Consider the following 5,893-nt stretch of genomic DNA (forward strand, 5'->3'; position numbering starts at 1 on the left):
AAAACATCCTTCTGTGTCCATCACACAAACAACCTTTGCTTCCCATCTGCTGCAGTGAACTGAGATGTGTGTGTGTGTGTGTGTGTGTGTGTGTGTATCTGTGTCCCCGAGTCGTGTCTCCGTTTCACATTTCTACTGTACAAACTAGAAGTCCAACATATGGTTTCACTATCTTAAAAGAAGCCACAAACTCTCCAGAAAAAGGCTATTCTTAGCTAACCTCACTGTTAGGGTAGCATAATGCCAGTAAGGGGAACACTGCTTTTCAGAGTCTGCTAGGGCTTGGTCCTTGCTTCTTCAGAGGCTCTGCAAATGGACCTGCCTAATTCAGAGATTTTTTTCTCTTACACTTCTTAATTCAATTTTCAAAGCAGAAGCATGTTTCTTGAATGTTGCTCTGATGTTTTGAAGGGGGCAAAGAAAGGGTAGTGGATCAGCTGTCAAGAAGGATTGGCTAAGGAGGGAAACGGGTGTCGTAGGTGTAGTAGGAACTAGTGGGGGGTTGAAGACCTGCAGTAAAATAAATAGAAACAAGTTCTGTGTACATGGCTGTAACTTGCATTTATCTGTGAGAATTGTACCCGATGGCTGCAATGGGGAATAACTTACACTACCTTGCTTCAAACACGTATTGCCAGTGTCAGAACAACTAGATCACACACGGGGACTCCCAAAATCATGCCTCCTGTCCACAGCCTGCGTGTAACAGCTCTGCAAGCACTTGCATGGCTTACTGCAGGAATGGCTGTGCTGGGTGCACTTTGAAAGAGCAATGGGATGGGGCCAAGCTTGTAGATTAAGACACCTAAATGTAAATGCTTATGTATAGACGTGTACATGTGAGCTAAGTGTCTGAACCAATGTCAAAGTCACTGTAGGTGACGGAAATCTAAAGTGACTTAAACTAGTACCAGCTGGGATGCTCATATGTCTGCATGGGAGTGTAGGATCTACAGGAGAGCCATGCTGTTTTGTTCCGAGCTGGCAACTGGAGATGAGCAGATGTATCCCAGAGGCTTCCAAAATATTCCCTGGAGAATCTTATTTTGCAGTGACTTTCTTTACCTGTGACGCCAGTGAAACTCTTCATGGTCCAAGTGGGCAGGCTGTGCTTGGGAGCAGCTGGGGCACAGGCCTGTCTATGGGTATCGTCTTCGTTGTGGGGCAAAGGGTGTGACTGGCAGGTGAAGTTTTATTCAAGGGTTAGATTTAAGACTGTAGTTGCCACATGAGCACCTCAGCTTTATTATCCTTAAGGGAAGGATTTTCTTTTAAGTTTTTTTCCCCTCATTAAGTTCTCTAATCATTCTTAAATAATTTGCCAAAACCAAAAAAAGCCAATGATTTGCCAAAGCCAATCCAGAGTCATAAGGCTGACTCCCAGAATCCAGTAGGTTATAGGTGTTCCGCTCATCGGATTTTGACTCTCTTCTGTAGTCCTGAGAGCTCATCCAGTCATAGTGCCACTAACTCCAGTATATTTTGTGAGCTTTAACATACCCTCACACAACATAATTTCTCCTCTAAGCCCTTTCCCCAGCCCATGTTGACCCACTTCAGCTGTTCTTACAATTTTGGGGATTCTTTTAACCTATAGAGTAACAGACCCTTTATGAACTTTCCCAGGTCTCTGTGTTTGTGTATGTCTGTGTATGACCTCCATGAGAGGTTGTACATCCTAATTTAAAGCTTGGCTTCACGAAGAACAAACTGGAGGACAGAAAAGCAGCGATGAGGTGCCCCACACTGCCTTGCCTGTTCCCTCTAGTGAGAATGGGGCAAGCTGCTCCCCTTCTTGTACCAAATCCATAGGTCAAGAGGAAAAGGGGGCGAGGGGTCCCGGCACCTCCCCTGGTTGGGGTCTTACCCATAGGAAACAGAAAACAGGCAGGCAGGCAGGCAGAGAGGGTTTTTCCCAGGCACAGCTGAAATTTTCAAGAGGACCAAAGCTGGCAGCCCTGCCACTAAACCCACCCACTCACTTCCACGTGGGAAAGGTATTTTTTTGGTTCCTTATATCCATTCATCATTACCAGGTACTATTGCCCATCCCAGGAGAAACATGAGTATTGAAAAAACAAATTGCTTATGAAATTACCAGATTTGCCCATCTTAGATTTTATTTTATTCTCAAGGTATCCAGATGGAAGCAACATTTGATATACTTAAACCTACAAATTTGATTTCATCTTCAGGTTCAGCATTTTGACACATGTAATTTAGCTTATAACGAGAAGTTCACGCCTCAGAGCAATGCATTTTGAGGTCACAGGCTAAAAGCCAATCTCCAGCTCCTTGTATTGAGCTGTACTTCAAATTCTCTGAAAGGAGTCAAAATGGAGAAGGCTCTCCTCACTTTTAGCGATGTATCAAATTATCACAAGGTGAATTAATTTTGAAAGAGTTTAAAAAAAAAAAATAAATACCTTGATGTGGGTCTTTGCAGCCAAATTACTGCAAGCTGCTCTGTGCCGGTCAGCCCTCACACCACCAGGAAGTGTATTGGCTGAACAGATACTAGCAAATCATTTTTAATGCCTCATTTCAGGTCTTTGGAGATTAATTTTATCATAAATTTGGAAGCCTGATTTAATTGCACTAATTATATTTTCTCCTGGGAGTTGATGGATTACTACTTACCATCTTCTCGCTGTACGTAATGAATCACAGTGAGGCTTTCTCTTATTTATACCTGCTAAAAGTCTAGGAAATGAGTTGCGATAGGCATTAAAGAAACATGTAAGAAACTACCCTAAACCATTTGCTACATGTTCTTACTCCTTTCATAGATCTGTTCTCACATGATGATAATGATTCCGTCCTTCTGGAAATAATTGCAGAAACTCAATTTTAATTCTCTCTCTATGGGGAATCCACTGAAGAGAGAACATATTTCAGACATGCAAGACATCTATGGTTCCTCTTCACATCACTCTATTAACATCCATTCTCATCTATTAATTTTTGAACCAAATACTGTAGATGTGGAAGTCATTATGGCCACTACACTCCCCGGTACTTGTGATTCCATCAGATGTAATTGAGCACGTGTCGGAGACTTGATTTCGCTGCTGCTGGAATTTGCCACTGAATGGAAGCAGGGATTAGGTGACATCCTGTCATAGAATAAAGTTCATCTGTCACGTTTGAGTGCCAGTCACCAGGGTATCTTGTCTTTTGTACAGCTTTGGAAAATCACGCTGGCTCCTGGTCCCTGAATGCTCAGCGTTCATCTCATGCAAAAAAAGCTTGTGATCAATATTTATCATTTATGTGGAAAGAAAAACAGCCCACTCCTAAAATTTAGTAACCGTTAATATGTTTTCTGTCATCTTAATTCCTCCTGTGGATTTTTAAAACAAAATTAAGTCTTGGTTTCTTGGGGTGAGAGGGTCTCACAAGGGCTAATTCCCTGCTTCCATCTTCACGTCTCTTGTTATAGTTTTGCTCTGAAATCTTTCCCTTCCTCACTGGCTTTTGCAGTCAGAGCAATAGCTCAGTTAGGAACAAGTACATCTCTGGTCCAGCCTTGATGCTGAACTGCTAGCTAGGGTCTGTTTCTGACCCCCCTGCATCCTTCCCCTCCCACGCAGAAAAGCGAGGTCCCTTGCCCCCCGACGTGGTGAAGAGGGTCCTTCCCGGGCGGTCGCGTGCCCTCGTCACACTGGGGGACGCAGCAGTGGAGGGGAAGTCTGCGCTACGCTGCTTGGGCAGTTGGACATCATGTAGACCCTCAGGATTTCAAGCACGAGTTGCAGCTGCCAAGGGGTTTCTTCTGCTGATTGGGGTCACCGGGTAGGATGCTGGAAGGCACTGAGTCCAGCGAGCTCAGTTGAGAGTTAAGAAGGGGGGACCCACATCTCTTTAGTTTCCTGAGCTGATGAGAACAGGGTTTTGAAAGCTGTTAACGCTGTAATTTGTCTGTTTGGTTACTCCCTTTTATAAATTGCATTTTCTCAAATGCGATATCACCTAAAGGTGGATCCTTCTTTCAGATATGACAATCATTTCCCCTTAATTAATCTTGATAGTTTGTTCATTTTCGTGGAACAGATCATCACGAGGAGAAAGAAAGGCACATTTCCTTCAGGAGCGAGCTATGAACACACTAAATTGAAAAGCTGCGATGTTCTGTCACATTAACTCGGTCCCTACAACGCAGCAGTCTTGCTTGATAAATGGTGACATTAAGAATAACATTAGAGCACACGTGCACAGGGTTGTGATGGCAACCAGGATACCTAACTGCCCAGTGTTACACACATTGCCCTCCTCATTTATACCTTTGGGAATGATGGACGTATGGGGGGGGGGAAATCAATTTATTTTCAATTTTTTCTCACATTTGACAAAATATACGGATTATAACTGGACCTTCCATTGAGCTGTAATCCTGTAACTTTAGTGCTGTGAAAAAATACGTAATTACGCTATAGAAGCATATGACAGATAGCATAATTTATTACAGAAATTATTATAGAATTATATTTTTATTTATATAAACTATGTGTGTGGTTGTATAACATTACATAAACCCAGAGAAGCAGTTTTCCAGGGTGTCCGTCACTGTCACGCCGAAGTGCTGACACTGCTGTGAGCAGGAGGGTGACTGCCTATTTATGACTGTAAGTGGCAGCGAGCATCATTTTCTTCTGCTTTTGACCTACCTTTCCCCAGTTCTGAATGACTGATATTCAGTGCTTTCTTTAAGCCAGTTGTCTGGGTAAGGCTTGCTTATTAAAGTTACAGACATAATTTTAAATCACCCACTCTTTAGTGGGTCATATTGCTATAGAGACCTGGAGGTTTCTCACTCGAGCTGAAGCGCAGACAGCTTCAAATGATATCCTCTGGTATCAGTGCAGCCTTAAGCAGTGGCAGGGGATTTTTCCAGGGCCCTTGGTGTTATTTTCACCTTTTCAGTGCAATCAATAGTAACGGCACCGTTCCCACAGAGCCTGGCGAGGTCACATTTAGGCTAACACTGACCGCTTCCATTATCCCACCGGTATTTTGCTCTCCCTCCTACATGTAGTTCAAATCAAATACTTCTTTCAAAAGAATATATGTATTCTCCTTTAAAACTACCCTTGAATGTGATGCCCAAAAAAGCTTGAAGCCATTTAAGCAACCTTTGTGCTGGAACTAATGCCTATGAAGCTGATGTGCAGAGCCCCTTGGTTTCCCTCTTGCCAGCTGTACATCTGCTGCAGCTTGCTCAGGCGGGAGCTGCATTTGTGCTCCATCTTTTTATGCACCAGCTAAGTCAGAGCGCTCTGGCTCCTACACTGCAAGCAAATTATAATAGTTTAAGCACATTTCAGTTTATTTTTAGTCTGAAGGATAACGGTATGGACAAAGCAGAGACAGCATGAGGTTCAACAAGAACAAGTGCCGGGTCCTACACTTCAGCCAAAAAACCCCCATGCAGCGCTACAGGCTGGGGAAGAGCAGTTAGAAAGTGGTCAAGTGGAAAAAGACCTGGGGGTGTTGGTCGACAGCCGGCTGAACATGAGCCGGCAGTGTGCCCAGGTGGCCAAGAAGGCCAACAGCATCCTGGCCTGTATCAGGAATAGTGTGGCCAGCAGGACCAGGGCAATGGTCGTCCCTCTGTACTCGGCACTGGTGAGGTCGCACCTCGAGTGCTGTGTTCAGTTTTGGGCCCCTCTCTACAATAAAAACATTGAGGTGCTGGAGTGTGTCCAGAGAAGGGCAACGAAGGTGGTGAAGGGTCTGGAGCACAAGTCTGATGGGGAGCGTCTCAGGGAGCTGGGGGTGTTTCGTCTGGAGAAGAGGAGGCTGAGGGGAGACCTGATGGCTCTCTACAACGACCTGAAAGGAGGGTGTAATGAGGTGGGGGTCGGCCTCTTCTCCCAGGCAACCAGTGACAGGA

This window comes from Cariama cristata, unplaced genomic scaffold (assembly GCF_000690535.1).
Source record: "Cariama cristata isolate BGI_N322 unplaced genomic scaffold, ASM69053v1 scaffold9444, whole genome shotgun sequence".
Taxonomy (NCBI): domain Eukaryota; kingdom Metazoa; phylum Chordata; class Aves; order Cariamiformes; family Cariamidae; genus Cariama; species Cariama cristata.